This window comes from Neovison vison, chromosome 10 (assembly GCF_020171115.1).
Source record: "Neovison vison isolate M4711 chromosome 10, ASM_NN_V1, whole genome shotgun sequence".
Classification (NCBI taxonomy): Eukaryota; Metazoa; Chordata; class Mammalia; order Carnivora; family Mustelidae; genus Neogale; species Neogale vison.
Window position 1 is genome coordinate 9,630,398 of NC_058100.1, and position 20,705 is coordinate 9,651,102.

At 41.9% G+C, this 20,705-nt stretch overlaps 1 long non-coding RNA gene across 1 annotated transcript; it reads left to right on the plus strand.

Moving 5' to 3' along the window:
* Positions 1–360: 360 nt before the first annotated feature.
* On the plus strand, positions 361–3,596 carry LOC122918094. The gene is made up of 3 exons (XR_006386553.1): positions 361–457; positions 1,625–1,727; positions 3,007–3,596. It is a non-coding gene; the product is annotated as an uncharacterized LOC122918094 (long non-coding RNA).
* The last annotated feature ends 17,109 nt before the right edge of the window (positions 3,597–20,705 follow it).

Here is a 20,705-nt window from a genome sequence, read left to right on the forward strand (position 1 = left end):
TTGTTAACAGCACCTGATTTTCCTTTGGGAAACTACCTCTCTTCCCACTCCTCTGTTTATAGTCTCTGTGGTTCAAGCAGAGGTTCAAGGAACTGATCTCAGTTCCCTTGCTCCAGGGCTAGCCTTGAACAATTAGAATTCCAGTGATTGGTGGAGGGATGGGCATGAGACCCAAGCTCAGCCAATGAGAGGCCGTTCTGGGACTTTAGGAAGAATTACTGAGAAAGAGAGTCTTTCTTTTTCCTCCTGGGTTTTTAGACTGGTAAAACTTGAAGCCTGAAGTTTCTGGACTCTTTGCCATTAACAAAGGAGAACCCAGTTGAGAATTAAGCCAGCACAGAAGAAAGGAGAACCAAGAGATGGAGAGAGACAAACTCCTACTGGCATCATTGGAATATGTGCATTCAACCATGCTTGAAGACAAGAAGTCTTCTAAGATATGTGCCAGTTTAAATAGGTATTTCTCACTTACAACTTAGAGCCCTGACCCAAATGATGATGCTCATGATGACCACTTTCTGCCTTAGCATGATATACGTGTAGAGATCCTTAAGAAAAATTTGAATGAGACTGAAAGAATTAAGTCTGCAGGAAATAAAGTTCATAATGTTAGAAATATATATATATATATATATATAATTTTTTTAAATATAAGTTTTTCCCCTAGAAAAAGTTTGCTTGGATCCATTGACATTTCCCTTGTGCTGCTATGCTAGAGAGGTCTGATTGAAATAATTCTGCAACTTCTCGTTGGTAGGAGAACGTACCATGTACTAACTGGGGGTGACCATGTAGCTTGCTCATATCATTCACTCCTTCGATGATAGGGTGCCTGAGCTAGATGATGATGGTTTGACAGGTGAACAAGATAGCGCTGTTTGCTTCCCTGATGGAGATTATGCTCTCATACATTTTTTTAGTGAATCAAGAATCTGACATCCATAAAGGAAATCAGCAGATTTTGACAATGAAACCCATTATTGACAGATCCTGTGACTGATTTCCAACGTGTGTTGATGATGTCATTAGTTACAGAAACATTCTTGTTTTGATGTTCACTTTAGTTTATGATGACCTTCAGATCTTTTTGTTTTCAACCTTGAGAAGAAAAAGTTTCTTTAAAAAGGAAATTGAGTCAGTTCAACCACAAGAAGGTTGTACGGACTGAAAAGTGCCACCCATTAATCCTATTACTCTAAAACAATTGGCTTTCTTTGCTAAGATTTTTGTAGATTTAGGGCCCTTTTACTCCAGGGAGCTGTAAACAGTTCATGAGATTGAATGGGTCTTATTTTCTCCAGTTTCTGCCGATTGTATCAGACGCCAGAGTTATAGTCCCCAATTTGCAGAAGAAAAAAACCAATGCAGAGAAGCCTAGGGAACTAGTCCAAGTTGTCATAGTTAGAGGCCAGACAGATACTGATCCATTCTTACCCGTGTGAGAAGCTATCACCCCCCTGAGCTCCCAGCCTACACAGAGTTGATGTCTCCTCATTCAGTCCCTCCCTTCTATCCGCACTGCCACAGCCCTGGCTGAGACCTGTAACTTGAGGATTGTGCAATTTCCTCCTTGTTCTCCTCACTGCCACTTATACTAATCTTTTCTACTGCCCATTCTTTCCAGAGGAATCTATCTCGTGCACAGCAATTAGCATGTCACTCCTCTGACCAGAAACCTTCATTGGTTCTCTTTTGCTTGCAAAGCAAAGTCCAGATTCCTGAACCAGGTAAGCCAGCCCCCATTGGATTGGGCTTCCATCTACCAAGCCTTGTCTCCATGTTTTCCTTTCTGGGATTTCTCTCTCCACTCCCAGACTCATCACTCTAGCACAACTCCCCACTCTCCAGGAAAGCCCCCTTCTTCCCTCAGCCTTTATTCCCGTGATTGCTCATCCTGGAATGTTGGCATCTCTGTTTTCCTGCTTCCCCAACATGTTCATTTACTGAACTCCTTCTGGGAGTTGACAAAGGCACTTCTCTTTCTGGGCCTTGAGAGAGGCACTTCTCTTTCACTAAGCTCTCTGAGAGCTTTCCAAGCTGCAAGTAATTTCTTCATATTTTCTCTCCTCATTATATTTTATTTAAGCCTGCGTTTATTTACATCCCATTTTGTCTCTTCTGAAAGTGTGTAAACTCATCAAGACAAGGAACCATGCCTGTCTCTTATTTGCAACCCCGTTGTGTCTGGTGCTTTGGGAGAGAACTACAGAAGCACTTGCTGAACGGACAATGAGTAGGTTCTCTCTCAGCTTAATCAGTCAGTTGCCCTCTAATGCTTCATAGTTCTTAAGAGCAGCCTATTTCTCCTGTCTACAGACGAAGCCTCCTGAGATGACATGCCCCACTGGGAGAAGAGAGGCAGGCTCCAGGTGAAATCCATGGGGAGATACAGCCACAGCAGTGACCTCCCAGCACCCAGAACCAGCTCTGTGCCAAGTATATTTGGGGGCATTAGCTTTGGAGCCCAAGGCTGTGTCTATACAGTGTAACGGAGACCTGCTTCTGTACTAGATTTGGTATTTGAGCTTCTCATGAGGGCACAGTGCCCAGCAGTGGTTCAGACTATGTGCGATGGTTCTAATTTGGTTGTTAAAGCTGCCAAAAGAATGACTAATGCAACTGACAAAAATATTTTTGGTGAACAAATGACATCAACCACTTGACCACTGGTCTCTATTTGAGTTGGAAAATCCAAATGAAGCAAAATAAACAGTCCATAGGATGAGGACATATTTGTCAGGGGGTGTCTCATAAGGAATTATCTCCTTTCCCTGGGGTCATCATGTGCAGAGCAGGGATGCTGCCATAGCCCTGTCAGAGTCCTTTCCCTTCCTGCTCCTTGTGTCCATCTCCCTGAAGATGCTCTTCTTCCCTTTCAGGCTGAGTATGCATTTGCCTCCCAAGATGACTCTCCTTTCATTGGGTGCTGTCCATATTTCTAGTCTGCTAAGTCCATTTATATTATCACTTGGCCTTGCCTGACGCTTGGCCTATTTCTCTGTTCAGTGTTGCCATGACTTCAGAGTGACCACAGAGCAGGCCATGAGTACGCGTCCTTCCATTACGGGAAGAAGGTGGGGAGAAGAGGAAGAAAAAGCCAACAAGAAGAAAAACAACTATATTGTACTTCCTGAGCAGGAACAGGCTGTGGTTTTGTACAAAATTTGCAGTGAAGAACAAGTCATACAGATAATAATAAATAGCAAACAATAGGATGTGTGTGTTAATACACACCAACTTTTTCAGCCCTCACCCCCACTCTCTGAAGCAGATCCTGATTATCTCCCCTTTAACTGAGGAAGCTGAGGCAAGAGAGGAGAAGTAATGTGCCCAAAACAACACAGCTAGAAAGTGGCAGAGACTGGATCCTGTGGAATATGCATGTCATTATACAGATCTTATGTTTCAGTAGTTTCAAAATGTCCTGTCCTTAAGCTCAGGTGCCAGACATGTCGCTGATTTCAGTATCTGTTTGGGAAACCCAAGAAATATCATTTTCTTCCATAGCTCCAATGATCCACCCACTCCTGGGGCATTTTTGCACACTTCTGCCATGATCACACTTCTGCTGAGGTGATCAGGTACAGTGTGTGTGCGTGTGTGTGCGTGCGCACGCGTGTGTGTGTACACAAATATATGCATAGGAAACAGGTTTTGGGTCATTATTTATTTTACAGAAATGTGATCCCATTATAGACACAGTTATTCCATTTGTCTTGTTCGCTCATAAAAACTAATGGAGCCATTGTTAGGGAAAGAATTCATGCTTTGTAATGGCTGCACCATATTTCATGGCACGAGTGTATTATATTAATGCACACAACCCCCTATAGATGAACAGTCACTTTGTTTTCATGACCTTAATTGTAATTCTAATTGTAATTGATACAGTGTTGGTATGAATAATGTTGCAATAAGAATCCCTGGGTGTGTATTCTTATGTCCTGGGAATTGTATTTCTGAGGAAACCAATTCAATGGTGGTTAGAATATTTACAGAGCTGTGCAGTCATCACAACCCATATCAGAACATTTTTATCTCTTTGCAAAAAAAAACCCCATACCCAATAGTGGTCACTTTTCACTTCTCACCAACCTTCCATCTTTAGGCAACCACTAATCTATTTTCTGTCACTATAGATTTCCCAATCCTGAGCATTTTGGAGAAATGGAATTCTGCAGTATGTGGTCTGTTATGATTTGCTTCTTTTGCTTAGCATAAAGTTTTCAAGGCTCTGCCATGGCATAAGAAGTATCAGTACCTTACTCTTTTCCATGGCTGAATCATATTCAACTAAACGGCTCTACTACATTCTGTTTGTCCCTAAGTGGTCCTTTGGACTGCTTCCACATTTTGGCTACTGTAAATAGTACTATTTTGTACATGGTGTACATGTATTGGTTTGAGTCTCTGTTTTCAACTCTCTGGGATACGTACTGTGTTAGTCAAGCTTCTCCAAAGAAACAGAATCAAGATATAAATGAATAGATTTATCTGATGGTGTTGGCTTATGTAATTATGGAGGCTGAGAAATCCCACGATCAGCTTTCTGCCAGCTGGAGTCCCAGTAGACCAGTGGTAGATTGAAGACCTAAGCCAGAGAGCTAATGGTACAGATTTCAGTCTGAAGGCCCAAAAAGCAAGGGCACTAAGGGCAGGAGACTGATGCCCCAGCTCAAACACTCAGGCACAGAGCAAAGTCAACTTTCTTAGGCTTTTTCATTCTACTCAGGCCCTCAATGAATTGAGTGATACCCACCTGCATTGGGAAGGACCCTCGGCTTCACTCTGTCCACCAACTCAAATGCCAATCTTTTCTGGAAACACCCTTTCTGGAAGTATCCAGCAATAATGTTTAAGTGGTCATCTGGACAGCCCAGTCAAGCTGACATGTAACATTAACCATCACATACACCAAGGAGTGGCATTGTTGGGTCCTATGGTAAGTATATGTTAATTGTTTCAGGAACTGCTAAACTGTTTCCAAAGTGGAAAGTGGAACTATTTTCTTCATTTTTTTTGATTACTCATTACTAGTGTATAGACATACAAATTATTTTTGTGGGTCTATCTGGTATCCTGAACCTTTGCTGAATTCACTCATTATCTCTAATGGTGTGTGTGTGTGTGTGTGTGTGTGTGTGTGTGTGTATCTTGATTCTTTAGGAATTTCTATGTATAACATCATATTACCTGTGAAAAGAGATAGTTTTATGCCTTCTTTTTCGGGATGGTTGCCTTTTATTTTATATTCTTGCTTAATTGCACTGGCCAGGACCTCCAGTACCATATTGAATAAAAGTGGTGAGAATGGGCATCCTTATGTTGTTCTTGATCTTAGGGAGAAAGTTTTTAGTCCTTCCCTATTAGATATGATGTTAGTTGTGAATTTTACATAAGTGCCATTTATCAGGCTGAGAAAGTTATCTTCTATTCCTAAGTCATTGAGTATTTTTTAAAAAAGATTTTATTTATTCATTTGTTTATTTATTTGACAGAGACACAGTGAGAGAGGGAACACAAGCAGGGGGAGTGGAAGAGGGAGAAGCAGGTTTCCTGCCAATCAAGGAGCCCAATGCAGGGCTCAATCCCAGGATCCTGGGATCATGACTTGAGCCGAAGTCAGAGGCTTAAAGACTGGGCCACCCAAGCACTCCTGAGATTTTTTAAAATTATAAATGTGTGTTGGACATTTTTAAATGCCTTTCTCAAAGTCTGTTTAGATGAACACATGATTTTTGTCCTTTATTCTGCTGGTATGGTGTATTACATTAATTAAACATTGGATATTAGCTAACCTTTCATTCTGGGGATAAATCCCACTTTGTCATAGTATATGATCCTTTTTACATGTTGTTAGATTTGATGTGCTAGTATTTTGTTGGGGAACTTTTACATCTATATTCCTAAGATAAATTAGTCTATAGATTTTTGTGATATCTTTGACTGCTATTGGTATACAGGCTCATAGAATAAATTGGGAAAGTTTCTCTCTTCTTTGAGTTTTTGGAAGAGCTTGCAAAGAATTATTTAAATGATTGGTAGAATTCACCATTAAAGCTTTCTGGGTCAAGGCTTTTCTTTGTGGGAAGTTTTTTTCAATTAATAAAGCAATCTCTTTTCTTGTTATAAGTCTGCATATCAGTTCTCTTGTGGAGAGCTTCAGAGCTTTCTCTTTTATGACATACCTTTTTCTCTGGGCAAGATCTCTGGGTTGATTTCTTGGAGCTGGATGCCGGGATGTAGTCTGCTTCTCTTGGAATGACTCCTGCTTTACAAACAGGCTATTGGTCAGAGGTGGTAGCTTCTGGTCTTCTCAGCTTGCCTCTCCTGGTAGAACCTATACGCAACAAGTGAGCTGGGGTGGTAGTCCTCAATTATTCTCATCTGGCGGCATATAGGGTAGAGCCTTCAGCATTTGAGTACAGGCTGGGGGAGAAATGAAGTCTCTGACTTCTTGGTTTTACCTGCCTAGATTAGCCCCTGTAATATAGACTGGGGGAGAGTAGTGGACAGGAATGTGAAATGCACAGCTTGTTCCTCCTGGGTTGATATCAAGCCCTTGATTGGGAGGTTAAGGGAGAGAGAACCTCATCCTCCTGACCACACTTGCCTGAAATGAAACTTCCATCACAGTGAACTGGGGGCAAGGGGAGAGAAGGAACAAGCTGTCTCATAAGTGGTGTAGAGTAGATTCTTGCATTTTTTTTTTTTACCAAAATTAAGTAGATTTTCTTAAACAAGTGCTTCTTTGCTCTATGCCCTTAGGACCATTTCTAGAGACTCTAAAATGTTGGTATTTTAAAATATAATTTTCTTTACAAGTTATCCTTGTTTTTCTGGGAAATGGGGTTTGCATATACTCTGATGCCGACTCATCAGAAATTGTTCACCCTTTCCAGTGTTAGTACAAGTTTCCAGATTACTTCTGTAAAAGGCTGCATTGGGATGTGGGGGTATTCATTTCTCTGTATCTCTGCCAATTGCAGATATCGCCAGCATTCTTACTTTTAGCCACTCTGATAGGTGGAAAGTGATTTTTCCTTGTCACTTTATATTTCTTGACTACTAGCAAGCTTGAGCATTTGTTTATAACCTTTGTGGCCATTTGGGTTTGCTGTTTTGTTCCATTCAGTTCGCCTCTTCATGTCTACTGTCCATTTTTCAATTGGTTTTTCAGACTTGTTTCTGTCAATTTATAAGAGCTCCTTTTATAATAGGGATGTTAATTCTGTTTATTCTCTGAGTTGCAAATTCCCCCCAGATTTATCGTACAGCTGTACAGGGTTGAATTGTGTCTCTTCACAAACAGTTTGTTGGACTAACCTCAGTACCTCAGAACATGCATGACCTTATTTGGAGATAGTATTTTTTCAGAAGTAATCAAATTAAAATGGGGTCATTGGTGTGGGCCCTAATCCAACATGACTGGTGTCTTTATAAGAAGAGGAAATCTGGACACAGAAAATACAGAGGGAAGACCTTATGAAAACCCAGGAAGAAGAGAGCTGTAGCATGCAAGGAGAGAGGCTTGGAGCAGATCCCTCCCTCATGGCCTCCAGAAAGAGGTCAACTTTGATTTCAGACTTCTAGCCTTCAGCACTGTGGGATAATAAATTATGCTGTTTAAACCACCCAGGTTTAAAAAAATAATACAAAAATACCCACCCAGTTTGTGATACTTCTTACAGAAGCCCTAGCAAACTAATATGACACCTACTGACTTCACTTAACAGCATCGTTTTTTCTTCCATAAGCCATTTCCATGGTGATTCTTCTATAATGTCAATAATACCATCACCCTTGGTCTCAAACTTCCAATGGCTTCCCATCTCACTCAGAGCAAGAGTCAAAGACTCTCGTCTATAAGGCCTTCAATGGTTAGGCTCCCTGCTATGTCTCTGTCTTGTCTTCTACCACCATCCCCCGCTCAACACGCAGCAGTCACATTAACTTCCTTGCCAATACTTAACCAGGTATCAGATATTCCCCCCAAACCTGATGTACCAGGCAACCTCCAAATCTCAAGGGCTTATAAAACACTTATTTTTCTTACTCAGAGGTTAAGCCAAGCTCACCTGGGCTAGGCTGGATCCACACTTTGGGTTGAGTGTAGACCTGCTACATGCATATTCAGTATTGCTAGGACAGATGGCTGCTCATGCATGTTCCTTTTACAGTGACCACAGAAGCATAAGAGGCCCAGCCAGATCTCTGTAAGTGCATTTAAAGTCTTCGCTAAAAAAAAAAAAAGAAAAAAATCCTCTGCTAAAGTGATCTCCTCTAACAATCTGTTAGCCAAGCAGAACATACTACCAAACCCAAAGGCCGTGGGTGGAAATATATTCTCTATTTTCCAGTAAGGACCACAAGGTCACTTGAGAGACAAAGGGTGAGGAACTGGGGACAATAATCCAATCTATCTCACATGACCACTATGTTTCTACCTCAGAGACTTGCACTTGCTGTTCCCTCCCTCTGGGTGTTTCCTCCACCTGATATCCTCTTGGCTTTCTACCTCAATTCTTTCCAGACTCTGGCCATGCATTTTTTACTTTAAAAATGAGTTCTTCTATGACCATGTGTGTCATTTGGGGACCACCAGGAAGCAAAGGTCAAGACGGAAGTAGAAGTATGAGAGATGCAAAGGGGGAAGAGCAGCAGTGGGCAGAAATAGGTTCCAGGTAGGAGTGCAGATAGGACAGCGGTGTTAAGAGAGAGGGAAGAACAGAGGATGGGGTTGGAAGATCTCCAGAAGAAAATACAGCTCTGAGAACATCTTAGGACTTGGTGAGCTCCAAGAACAAGGACTGTCTAGGAGAAGGGTCCTATGGGGGTCAGGAAGGTCTCAGCTGTTGTAGCCACACCACAACATGCCCAGGTATGGCTGGGAGGAGCTTGCGAAGTGAGGGGCCTTGACATGAGTACTGCAGGGGATCCTGAAGGTATGGCAGCCACTGATGGTATCGACAACCCTGCCCGAAGCAGGTTTTCTCTTGGAGAGAGACCTTAGAGTCTGCCACCAAGGCTGTCACACCATCCTACACACAGGAACAGCCCTGCCACTCACTCTCACACTCAACTGTGTTCTTCCTGGTACTTCCTATCCCTTGGTTTGCTACTTAGGCATCTATTTGTTTATTACGTTCCCCTTCCAAGAAGAGAGCACTGTGAGAGCAGAGACTTTGTCTTGAGTGTGTAGAGAATCCTGGGAACTGAATTGCACACAATAAATATCTGTCAAATAAAAAAATAGGGGCAAGTATGCTTATCTCTTCTTGACAGCTCCAAGGTTTTCAGTCTTGGTCTTTCCTTAAAAGAAAACAACAAAAAAGAGAAAAGGTCTTTCCTTTCCCTAGATTGTTTATGTAATCATCTAGAGTTTTAGCAAACTTTCAAACATTTATTTATTATTTTTGCATTTAAATATTTAAGCAATGTGAACTTTATTCTACCATAAGGCTTAAGACAGATATACAAAGTTTTTCTTCCAGATTGATAATTAGTGGGGCCAACAATAATTATTAAATTATCCATAATTTTCCCATTGTCATAAAATGGATTATCATATACAGTGAGATCTATTTCTGGGTTTTATATTTTGTTCTGATCTGTTTTCCTCATCTCATGGAAATAGATTATTAGTTTGACTACAATGGCCTTATCATATATTTTGTTATCTGGTAAGTCAAGAGGTCCTCCTTAGGCTGTACTTGGTCACGTTTTTCCTTTACATAAGTTTTAAGATCATTTTACCCAATTAAACAAACCAATTGAGATTTTCATTGGAAAAATTTTAGGAAATGATTTCAGGAAAAGTGACTGTTTTTGATGCCAAATTTTAAGATCGAATTGTGGTATGCTTTTGTATTTTCCCCACATTGTTTTATATCTTTAAGATATTATATTTTCTTCATATCAGTCTTGTGCTTTTGTTGCTAAATTTCTTAAGTATTCTATAATTTTTGTTCCCATTGTAAATGAAATATAACCTAAAATAGTTAATGGTTTGTTTTATGTTATCCATTATCTGCATAACAATAGATAATTATATATCTATGAATTAATTTCTACTGACTTGTTGGTTGTCTTTTTTTTGTCTATTGGATCTATTTAAATATAAAAGAGGTATAATGAAGTCTCTCACTATGTTTGAAATTTTAAGTTCTCCTTAACATTTCTAAGTTTTTTCCTTAAGTATTTAGGTGCCATGATTACTTTAAGCACACAGGGTTATGAGTCATATTGTCTTCCACAATTTTGCCTTATGACTTGTCTCAATACATAATGTTTCCCTTTATGCTGTTAATCTGTTTAAATTTAAATTTTTTTTGATCTTAGCTCCTGTTTTTTAAAAAAAAATTTCAAAGTAACATATAATGTATTATTTGCCCCAGGGGTACAGGTCTGTGACTTGTCAGGCTTACACACTTCACAGCACTCACCGTAGCACATACCCTTCCCAACGCCCATAACCCAACCATCCTCTCCATACCTCCCTCCCCCCGGCAACCTTCAGTTTGCTTTGTGAGATTAAGAGTCTCCTATGGTTTGTCTGCCTCCCAATCCCATCTTGTTTCATTTTTTTCCTTCCCTATCCCCAAATCCCCCATTTTATCTCTCAAATTCCTCATATCAGGGAGATCATATGATAATTGTCTTTCTCTGATTGACTTATTTCGCTCAGGATATACCCTCTAGTTCCATCCATGTCATTGCAAATGGCAAGATTTCATTTCTTTTGATGGCTGCATAGTATTCCATTGTGTATATATACCACATCTTCTTTATCTGTTCATCTGTTGATGGACATCTAAGTTCTTTCCATAGTTTGGCTATTTTGGACATTGCTGCTATAAACATTCAGGTGCACATGCCCCTTTGGATCACTACATTTGTATCTTTAGAGTAAATACCCAGTAGTGCGATTGCTGGGTCATAGGATAGTTCTATTTTCAACTTTTTGAGGAACCTCCATGCTATTTTCCAGAGTGGCTGCACCAGCTTGCATTCCCACCAACAGTGTAGGGGAGTTCCCCTTTCTCCACATCCTTCCCAGCATCTGTCATTTCCTGACTTGTTAATTTTAGCCATTCTGACTGGTGCGAGGTGCTATCTCATTGCGGTTTTGATTTGTATTTCCCTGATGCCAAGTGATGTGGTTAGCTCCTGCTTTTAAAAAAATAGTTGTTCGGTGCCTGTGTCTTTAATTAATTAATTAATATGTTTGCTTTCTTTTAAATATGTTTATAGTAAATAGCATATGTCTAGTCTTGTTCCCCTTTTCCTCTGCCACCTGCTGAACAGTCTCTGCTTCTTAATGGGAATTTAGTTATTTAACATTTATTGGAATGACTGATATACTGGACTTTATTCCTCTCATGTTTATGCTTTTTTAAAAATTTATTTCATAGGAGAGAGAAGATACAAATCTTCATTCTAGAATAGTAGAGCTTCCCTATAACCCTGCAATTGCACTACTGGATATTTACCCCAAAGATACAGATGTAGTGAAAAGAAGGGCCATCTGTTCCCCAATGTTCATAGCAGTAATGACCACAGTCACCAAACTATGGAAAGAACCAAGATGCCCTTCAAAGGAAGAATGTATAAAGAAGATATGGTCCATATATACAATGGAGTATTATGCCTCCATCAGAAAGGATGAATACCCAACTTTTGTATCAACATGGATAGGACTGAAAGAGATTATGCTGAGTGAAATTAGTCAAGCAGAGAGAGTCAAATATAATATGGTTTCACTTACTTGTGGAGCATGAGGAATAACATGGAGGACACTGGGAGATGGAAAGAAGTGACAATTCATGGGGGAATTGGAGAGGGAGACAAATCATGAGAGACTGTGGACTCTGAGAAACAAACAGGGTTTTGGAGGGGGTTGGGCGGTTGGGTGAGCCTGGTGGTGGGTATTATGGAGGGCACGTATTGCATGGAGCACTGGGTGTGGTGTATAAACAATGAATTCTGGAACACCGGAAAGAAAGAAAATAAAATAAAATGAAATGAAAAACCAAAAATCAAAAACCAAATATATGTAGATGCTCCCTGGTCCAGCAGGTGGAGCTTAATTCCATCCTGCAAGGGCACCCCCATTGCACCCCCTCATCCCCACCCCATCGGGAGTCGGACACCTACCGGCTGGCTTCCAAACAATAGATCAGGGAAAGAAAATATTTTACAGTTATGCCTGAAACCTGGCCAATGCTACCTGAAACAAGTGATGAAAATCATGTCACCAGTGATGTTGTGTGCATGTCATCTATCACCTGATGGGATGTGATGACAGGGCATTTCACTTCTGTGGTTTTTCTTTCCAAAAACCCATAATCCCCGTGTAACCTCAAGAAAACATGAGACCAAACCAGCTCTGCTTAAAAAAAAAAAATGTTTTTACGTTATTTCTTTTCTTGTATTTGCTGGTGTGTTCACACAGCTCTTGACTCCTTTTCCTGCTCCATCTTCCTTGTTAATTCGGAAGCTTTACCTTGCTTTCCCTTTTATTGATGCATGATTCAGTCTCCATACGTTAGAGATCAAACACATATGCTTCTCGCATTATTTGAAAACAACATACCAACTGCTCCCTCCACTAAGTCACACATTTCCCCCGAAGACACTTTTCCCCCAACTTTACTCTGCCCTAATAAGGGGAGAACTCTGGGAAACCTTTACGTTTTCCTCTTCTTCCTCAGCTGTTGGGCTTTGCCACTTCTGGGGCTTTTAGTACTTTTAGTTCAGACAATTTTCCTGTAGTATATACCTTGTGTTTCAAGAGACCTTTTATTTATTTATTTATTTATAATTTATTTTTAATTTTTTAAATTTTTTATAAACATATATTTTTATCCCCAGGGGTACAGGTCTGTGAATTGCCAGGTTTACACACTTTACAGCACTCACCATAGCACATACCCTCCCCAATGTCCATAACCCCACCTCCCTCCCTCCCCCCCACCCCCCGCCCAGCAACCCTCAGTTTGTTTTGTGAGATTAAGTGTCTCAAGAGACCCATTTCAAACACATCTATTTCATATTCATAGACAGTTCACTAGTACCCACCGAGAGTCCATTGTTCACATGGCATGGCCCAGCTCATGCCCATCACTGTTTCTTCTCATATATTTCTCTTCTGTCTCAAGAATGCCAGTTTCAGTTCCTTAGTCATTTGCTTAAAGTTCCCCGCCCCTGATTTTTTAAAAATGTGGCTAGTGTGATTAAAGATATTAATTTTTAATTCAATTGTTAAAAACATCTTAGCTGAAATATAATTCACATGAAGTATACAGCTCAGTGGTTTTCAGTATATTCAGTCATGCTACCATCACTAAGTTTGACTTAGCACATTTCACCACCCCCACCCCCAAAAGGAACCCCATACTCTGTACTCCTCACACATCGCCACCACACCCGATCCCATCTCTGCTGCTCCCCCAGCCCCAGACAATTGCTAACATTTTCATTTTCTACAGAACTGCCAATCTGGACATTTCATACAAATGGAATTATATAATGTGTGGTCTCTTGTGGCTGGGGTCTTTCACTTAGCATCATGATTTTAAGGTTCTTCAACTTACAATTCTTCCAACTTTTTGACTGTTGTAATTAACGCTGGTACGAGCATTCACGTACGGGATTTTGTGTAGATAAATATTTCCATTACTTTGGGGTCTATAGCTAGGAGTAAACACTGGGTCATATGGTGTCTCTGTGTTTAACATTTTGAGGAACTGCCAAACTATTTTCCAAAGCAGCCACACCGTTTTCCACTGCTATTGGCAACATAGAAAGGAACAATTCCTCTTCCTCCCCCACTCTCCCTATTATATGTTTTGTTTTATTTTATTTTATTTTAGCCATCCTGGTGGGTCTGAAGTGGTATCTAATTGTTGTTTTGGTTTGCATTTCTCTAATGACTAATGATGTTGAGCTCTTTCCATGTGCTTATTGGCCATTTGTATATTTTCTTTGGAGGTGTCTACTCAGATCCTTTGCCCACTTTTTAAAAATTGAGTTGTCTATCTTTTTAATATTGAATTGAAAAGAATTCTTTTTACATTCTGGATACAGGTCTCTTGTCCAATATTTGATTAGCAAATACTTTCTCCTATTCTATGAGTCATCTTTTCACTTTCCTGATGGTGTCCTTTGAAGCACAAAAATTTTTTTTTAAAGATTTTATTTATTTGAGGGGTGCCTGGGTGGCTCAGTTTGGTTAACCCAACTCAGTTGAGTTAAGCCTCTGCCTTCGGCTCAGGTCATGATCTCAGGGTCCTGGGATTGAGCTCTGCATTGGGCTCTCTGCTCAGCGGGGAGCCTGCTCCCCCCCCCACCTGCTTCTCTGTCTACTTGTGATCACTCTCTCTATGTCAAATAAATAAATAAATAAGGTCTTTAAAAATATTTTATTTATTTGAGAGAGAGAGAGTTAATGCACCAGTGGGGGAAGGGGCAGAGAGAGGGGGACTAGCAGGCCCCTGCTGACGGCGGAACCCAAGGTGGGGCTCAATCCCAGGACCTTGAGATCATGACCTGAGCTGAAGTGAGATGCTTAACTCAGACACCTCCCAATATTTTTTTTTTTTTGAGAGAGAGAGAGCTCACAAGTGGAGGGTTGGGGAACAGAAGGAGAGAGAGAGAGAGAGACTTTTAAGCAGGCTCCATGCCCAGTGTAGAGCCAGGTGAGGAACTTCATTCCATGACCCTGAAATCATGACCTGAGCTGAAATCAAGAGTCAGACACTTAACCAACTGAGCCACCCAGGCACCCCACAAATGCTTTTTATTTTGATGAAGTCGAATTTTTCTCCATTTTTATTTGTTGTTTGTGATTTTGGTGATCTACCTAAGAAGCCATTGCTTCACCCAAAGTCATGAAGACTTACTCCTAAGTTTTCTTCTAGAAGTTTTATAACTGACAGTTTTACTTAGGTCTATGACCCATTTTGAGTTAATTTTTACAGGGTAATAAGGGTCTGGCTTTATTCATTTGCATCTGGATATGCTCCCTGGACTCTTTTCTTAGGGTGAACGATTGGAATGATGCCCTCCTTGATTTCTGGTACGTTCCCATGCATTTCTCTTTCATTTTAGTCGGGGAATAACCTTGGTTGGATTTAGGGTCTTGATTGTAGTCTCAGCGTCTGTAGACGTTCTTGTACTGTTCTTCCCCTTCCAAGGTTGTGGTAAAGAAAGCTGGTGCCATTCTGATTTTATGTCCCTTGTAGAGCTTATGTTCTTTCTATCTGAATGCTTGGCAGGCTCTTTTTCTTACCTAACGTTTAGAATGTTACTAGGATATTCTTGGTGGATCCCTTTTTCTTCAGTCCTGACACAACTCCAAGAGGCCATATTTATTATGTGTCCTTTTTCTTCTTCTGGGATATTTATAATCCACCTGTTAATTTTCCTAAATATGTTCACCATGTCTCATATGTTTTCCTCCACAATTTCCATCTCTCTATTTTTTTTCTCTGTGCTTTGAAATGTTTCTTATTTTTGACCACCCAGGCCACTCATATGGGTCTCAACAGTGACCACACTCTATGAGATTTCTCTACTCAATCTTTTGAGATCTTTTTCTTTTTAAGTTCCAGAACACCATTTGGTTGTTGCTGCTGCTGTTGCTGTGTGAACTTGAATCTCCTTGAGTACTCATTATTTCTATATTCAAGAAGATGGCATTCTTTGGAAACTCTGTTTTAGTGCGTTGTTCAGTTTCCTCTGATGGGTAGTTCACTCTGGCGGCCAGAGGAGAGACATTTCAGCTGCCTAAGGATGAGGTCTGTTTGTGTAAGCCCCTCACATGGCAGCAGCCCCAGCCGTGGCAGAAGATGATGCTGTCCTCACCGTGGGCTAGGGCAGTGTATGCAAACTAGTAGATTGTCAGGGCCCTGGAAGAAGCCTCTTTGCTCCCTAGTTTTGCCATGCTCTCCCATCTTCTGGAGTGGGAGGTACTCTGTTTACTAGTCCTGTTCTTCTTGGCCTTTTAGGGCCAGGAAACTGAGGCAACTTCCCTGGGGGCTCCAGCTCTTACTGTGATTCTCTGCTTATCACCTCAGCCTGGAGCTCTCCAACTCTGGCTCCAGTGCAGCCCATTATGGAGAACATTTGCATAAGTTCTCTCAACGGCTGTTCTGTGATACTCAAATCCTCGCTTGCACCTGCTGTTCAGAGGCCCCTGAAGCCATTAGAATTGGGCATGGCAGAGAGATTGAGGGGAGGGAAGAAGTTCAGGTCCTCCTCTTCCCAGGACTCTCTGCCGTAGATCAAGTCACAGTGGCTTTCTTATACACTAACAATGAAAATACAGAAAGGGAAACTAGAGAATCAATTTTAATTGTTGATTTAATTCTCTGTCTCCTTAAGCAGAGTGTATCCTCTTAAGCCTGGGCCTGAACCCTGTTTTTGTACACCCAACAATTGGCATGGTGCATGAGCTATAAAGGACTTCCATTAATGGTATTTGGAATGAATGAAAATGAATATGAAGCTGCAATGAATGACTTGATCAGGCCTCAGGAAATCCATCTAGATTCTTGTGTTGTATACAAAACCTCTGACCCTGATAATTTAGACAAAGGGTACTTTAAGGATCTTTTGTATGTATGTATGTATGTATGTATGTATTTAGAGAGCACGAGATGGGGGAGGGCAAAAGGAGAGGGAGAGAATCTCAAGGAGACTCCCCATGGAGTGCAAAGCCCAACATGGGGCTTGATCTCACAACCCTGAGATCAAGACCTGAGCTGAAATCAGGAGTCAGATGTTCAATTGCCTAAGCCACCCAGGGTCCTCTAGATAAAGGTATTTTATTGGAATTGAGAGGAGTCTAGAGAGTTAGGCTTAGAAACAGACAGGAGTAAAGTCACTCCCCAGGAAATGAGAGATCATGACTCACTCAGCAGGAATGTGGTCAGGGTCACATTACTGGAGGAATGTCCTCTGGTCACTTTTTTAAGAATGTTTTTACATTGCCCACTAAATATTTAAGATCCTCGGAGAGAATCGATTAGCTGTGTCAATGAAAGACAGCATGGTGGGAAGGATTTGATCCATTGTCTTCCAAAGTGGGAGGCAGGCATCTGGGGTTCCTATCCCACCAAGGCTACCCACAGAGGGAAGTATGGTGTCCCCCAAGGGGATAGCAGCGTGTAAGGAAGGAGAACGTAGTGCTAGGTGCCCACAAAACAACATCTGTTCCCAACAATGGAGTATGTTAGAAGACAGGTCTCTGATTGCCAAAGAACGCAAGTGATCCATTCATAACTCCCTTCCCTTCTCCCTGCGGCTGGAACCCCTGACACCACTGCCAAGGCTGGAAGGAGGGATGAGAGGAGCAGGGGCAGATGAAACCGCTGCCAGACTCTTACCCTCCCCCTCCCTCTTCCAGCCCCTGCTGCTCTGAAATGGAGCCTCTCCCACTTGGGAGGCAGGGGAAATCCCAGAACGTGTTTTAGGGAAAGCCAGATGGGCTCCTGGGGCTCTACAGTCAACCCTAGCTCATGCCCTTCTCTCATAAACACAGTGTAGAAGATGACATTTAGGTTCTCAGATTGAACAGGCTTTTGTGGGTTGGTTTGAGACTCTAGTCACTACATGCTACTAGTTTCCAAGCAACCTCTCTTTCTCCTTGTCTCCCTTTCTTTACAAATGTTTACTGAACAGCAATCATTGGAAACCAAAATAGCCTCTTTCTTCACGGCACTTACGGTCTAGTGGGAGAAGACACATGTGAAACAAACAACCACATGTCGAAAAATGCATTTGCAAACCGGCTCCATGCTACACGTAGGAAGTAGAGGGTACCATGACGGGAACCTGATTCAGGAAGTAGAGGGTGCCATGACGGGAGCCTGATTCAGGAAGTAGAGGGTGCCATGACGGGAGCCTGATTCAGATGGCGGAGAAACAGAAAGGCATCTTTGAGGAAGTGACATGCAAGCCGCAGACCTGAATGAACGGCGGGTACGTCGTGGCCCCAGCAAGTGTCTCTTTCTCAGGTCTCCTCTCACAGCAAAAAGTCACAGTTTCCAGCCACAGGTGGTGTTCAGGTGTGTGTGATTGGGGTGGGGGACATTTCATTGCTGTCATCACAATGATTCAGGGAATACTACTGGAAATTAGTGTGAAGAAGCAGAGACGTTAAATGCCAAAGATGGTTCTGCACAACTGTCCTTCTGCAAATGCCAACAACACCTTATTCTAAGAAGCCCCAAAGGCTGGGGGCGCCTGGATGGCTCAGTTGGTTAGACATCCAACTCTTGATTTTGGCTTGGGTCAGTATCTCAGGGTCATGAGATGGAGCCCTGCATCAGGCTCTGGACTCAGTGGGGAGTCTGCTTGAAGATTCACTCCTTCTACCTGTCCCCCTGCACATTCTCTCTCTCTAATAAAGAAATAAATCTTTAAAAATTAAGAAAGAAAGCCTAGAGGCTGAAGTCAGTTTCCTGGCAGTTGGCCTCATCAGAGAGCTGCTCCTTCCACAATGTTTGCTCTCAAAGTCTTGGGATGGAAACAGATTGGCATAGCTTGGGTCCTTGCTGTCCACATCTTCACCAAGCAAAGGGTCTGGGTCTGGAGCGGTGACTCAGAGTGGGGAAGGGGGAATTCGCGGAGGAAAACAGTGGAGCTGTGGGCAGAAGGGGAGGCAGGGCTCCTGGGAAGGTCACGTAGTTGATGAGCATGGCAGAGGTGAGAAGGGCAGCCATGCGACAAGAGGCTTGATGGGGAGGCCAGACCATCCAGGGCCTGGTCAAGGACGTTAGACTTCTCTGAAGTGCCCTGGGAAACAGCAGATAGGTTTTAAGCAGAGGAAGAGGGTGACAAATCTGTGCCACACGTCAGAGCCTCGGATAAGTTTAGGTTTCGTGGGCATCTGGCCCAGAACTTCCTCCATGGAGGGAACATTTTCTCCCCTGCCTCTCACCTTCTCTTTTCTCTTATCCCTTTGGAAGGTGTAGCTTACTTGTCTTATGGCCAGAGGTAAAGGACAAAGGCAGAGTTGTGCCCTGGGAAGGCACTGTTCTTCCACCGGCTTCTGTCATGTGTGATTTTATGAACCGGATCACATTTCAGAATTTCTTTCTGCTCTGGAGCTAAGAGGTAGGGCTGGGCAGGTGTCCTCATCCCAGGAAGTCACTGTTTTAATCCAATTAAGGACCTAGTGGGAAATCTTTCTCCACCCCGGGGATGTTTATGTCATGATGGCCAAGGCCAGGGCTTTGCCAGCACATCTTTGTGAATTTCATCAACAGTAGCGACTCTTGTTGACTTCTGGGTCATTCGTGAGTTTGCTCAACGAGGCCCGTTCCCACACCAGCCTGAGGTTTGCTCTGGCTTTTGCTCCCACCCAGATGTAGTTCCCATTTATCCCGGATTATGTGGGATTCTCACTCTGCCAGCATTCCACGTCGATGAGAGCATTCCCAAACAGGCCAGTTTCAGTTGGAGCACCACTTTTATGGAAGTCGTTGTCAAATGCGTCATGGACGCCCACGTCCCGTTGCTGCTTTCCCATCACCTGCTCATCCCTTCATTCTGTCTCTCTCATGCCTCCTCCTATTGCTGCTCTCCCAATCGGGCTTGTTTGTCTTAACTGTGGTTAATACACATAACATAGTGTCCTTTCCTTGCCCTTTCTAAGTGCACAGTTCAGTAGTGTTAAAACTATTCACACTGCCTTTTCAAAAACTTCCAGAACTTTTTCATTTTATAAAACTGAAACTCTACACCCGTTACACAACTACTCCCCACTTCCGCTTCTCCCCAGCCCCTAGAAACACCATCCTTCGTCTCATTTCTGTGAATTTGGCTACTCTTAGATGCATCTTGTAAGTGGAATCATACAACATTTGTCTTTTTGTGACTGGCTTGTTCCACTGAGCATAATGTCTGCAGGGTTCATCAATGTGTCCACTTTTTTTCCTTTTTAAGGCGTTGTACGGGTATAACACATTTCATTTATCTGTTCATCTATTGATGGATGCTCGGGTTGTTTTTTCACTTTTTAGCTATTGTGAATATTGCTGCTATGAAGATGGGTGTGCAAATGTCTCTTCAGGACCCTTTTTTCAATTATTTTGGATTTATTCCCAGAAGTGGAATTGCTGAATCATATGGTAGTCCTTTTTTTTAACTTTTTGAGGAAAACTCCGTACTGTTTTCCATAGTGGCTGCGCCACTTTATAGTCCCAAGTGTGGGCAAGGCTTCCGATTTCTCCACATCCTCACAGACACTGGCTGATTTCTTGTTTTGATAGCTGCCATCCTAATGGGTGAGGTGACATCATGTGGTAGTTTTGATGGGCATTTCCCTAATGATTAGTGATGTCCCGCATCTTTTCATATGCTTGCTGGCCATTTGTGTATCTTCTTTGGAAAAATGTCTATTTAAGTACTATGCCTATTTTCAAATAAGGTTACTTATGTTGGTGTTGTTAGGTTATAGGTTATAGAATTCCTTCATATATTCTAGATATGAACCTCTTATCAGATACGTGACAAGAAAATCTTTTCTTCTGTTCCATAGGTTGCCTTTTCACTCTATTACTCATGTCCCCTGACACACAGAAGTTTTCAATTTTAATGTAGTTTCTTTTTTTTTTTAATTTTGTTTATTTGACAGACAGAGATCACAAGTAGACAGAGAGGCAGGCAGAGAGAGAGAGAGGGAAGCAGGGGCCCCG